The sequence below is a fragment of the Microtus ochrogaster genome, chromosome 15, assembly GCF_000317375.1.
Source record: "Microtus ochrogaster isolate Prairie Vole_2 chromosome 15, MicOch1.0, whole genome shotgun sequence".
Lineage (NCBI taxonomy): Eukaryota > Metazoa > Chordata > Mammalia > Rodentia > Cricetidae > Microtus > Microtus ochrogaster.
Window position 1 is genome coordinate 38,934,203 of NC_022017.1, and position 2,511 is coordinate 38,936,713.

Here is a 2,511-nt window from a genome sequence, read left to right on the forward strand (position 1 = left end):
TAGCAAGATGCTGAATTAAATTAAAATATACTTTTAGCAGAGGAAAAGATTGCCTCTTTCTGAGGCAATGGTATAAGGTAATAGAATCATGCATGTACCACTTTTAAAGTAACAGAACTGGGATTAACTCACAGGTACTATCTGTATGAGTCATCTGAGCTGTTTTCTTCCTGCTATCAACCACAGGCAATATCACAATGGGAAGAATGTTGTTCTCTTTGCTCTACTTTGACTTTTTAATGGCTGGACAAAGAACAGACAAACAGATATGACTGATTATAACTCTGTCTTCAACATGTCCATAAAGTACCTTATTGTAATCATTTTAAAACTGAGATTAACATGCATTATGAGTGGTTTGTTTTAAAAGAGTCATGGTTATAAGAGAAAGTAACACATTAAAGTTATTCTAGAGCCTGTCACTCAGACTGATGAAGACTGCTCACACCAGGTTTACACCTATTCACACCTATCTCACACCAGGCTTCTGATCCTTCTTCTTCCATTACTCTCTATCTCTGTTTCCTGAAGTGTTGAGTGAAGACAATGGTATACTTATCTTGCATGGTGGCTGGTTGATAGAGCAAATGAGATAATAGATACACAGACATTATTATAAAATATATACTCGTCTTCCTTGCCAATCAACACTGTTCTTAACATCATTATTCTTAGATATGGTGGTGGTTACTTTTGGCTAGAAAAATGTATTGTTGAGTTTCAATACAAAATATTTAAGCTTCATGGGTCATTGAAAAACTGTCCTTGTACAGACACAGAAAAGGAAGCTAAAAATTGATTTACCTAAGGTCACTCTGTGGATCAAAGTTGAGTCTAGATGCTGAGGTCATGAGTGACTGTATTCATTTTAGTATGTATCCCCTCTGGAAACTTAGATCTTGAAATATATTCAGAAAAATAAGGCTTCTGTTCATGACTGGTTGGCAGTGAAAATGACAAGTACCATAATTGTTACAAGCCCTCATTGAAACTAGAACATGGGCTACCAGGCTTAGAAAAGGCCACATGTCAACAACTTCCTATTTTTCCTATTCCAAGATAAAATCTTTCACATTATATATCACCCTGGAAAGGCCATCTGTCTACAATTGCTTAGCTGGGGAAAGAGGTTTTCAGGTTAGATGTATTACTGTTACTACATTTTAACTTTATTTCCACCCCCCCCTTCTCTGAAGATCTGAGCCTCAGTAACCTCCGCTTTAATTCTATCTATCTATCTATTTATTTATTTATTTTATTGAGAAAAGGAAAAAAAAAGTATCCGCCTCCTCCCAGCCTCTCATTTCCCTCCCCCTCCTCCCACCCTTCTCCCCCTCCCCCAAACTCCTCTCCCCCTCCCTCTCCAGTCCATAGAGCAGTCAGGGTTCCCTGCCCTGTGGAAAGTCCAAGGTCCGCCCCCCTCTGTCCATGTCTAGGAAGGTTAAATTGGCTAGGCTCCCACAAAGCCAGAACATGAAGTAGGGTCAAAACCCCGTGCCATTGTCCTTGGCTTCTCATCAGCCCTCATTGTTCACCATGTTCAGAGAGTCCGGTTTTATCCCATGCTTTTTCAGTCACAGTCCAGCTGGTCTTCGCTTTAATTCTTGATCCCAAGAAAGTTTTGGGGAAAGAGCCTTATCCAGTAATAACCAAGAGGCATAGCCTTTAAGTGGGGGATTTTTGAATTTGATCATCGTGGAAAGTCAAAATAGAATGCTGGGTCATCTTGAGTAGTGAGGAGGATGGAGAGGGCTTCTGTGTCCTTGAATGGATGTGAATGGATGTGTTGTTTAATGCAATTTTATTATGTTAAAGTTAAAACATTCCTTTTTATGTAAACAGAAAAGGGGAAGTTATGTGGGATTCCCCTCTGTATGCTGTGAATACCATTGGTTAATAAAGAAACTGTCTTAGGCCTGGGCAGGGCAGAATATAGGTAGGCAGAGAAAACTAAATTGAATATTGGGAAAAAGAAGGCAGAGTTTGGAAAAGCCATGTAGCCCTGCCAGAGACAGACACCAGAACTTTACCTGGTAAGCCACAGTCGCGTGGCAATACACAGATTAATGGAGATGGGCTAGTTTAGGATATAAGAGTTAGCCAGAAATATGCTTATGCTATTGGCCGAACAGTATTGCAAATAATATGGTTTCTGTGTGATTATTTCAGAGCTGAGCAGCCGGGAACCAACAAGAAGCCTCCCTACAACAAACTAGCCTTTTTTGTTTTGTTTTGTTTTGTTTATTCGAAACAGGGTTTCTCTGTAGCTTTGGTGCCTATCCCGGAACTAGCTCTGTAGAGCAGTCTGGCCTCAAACTCCCAGAGATTCTCCTGCCTCTGCCTCCTGAGTGCTGGGATTAAAGGCGTGCACCACCACCGCCCAGCTTAGTCTTCTTTTTTTTTATAACCCAACAACTCCACATCTAGCTACATATTCAACAAAAATTAAGCTTATAATATTTGTAAAATAACTGAAATAAAGAGAATTAATTTGTTTTTTTTTATTTTTTT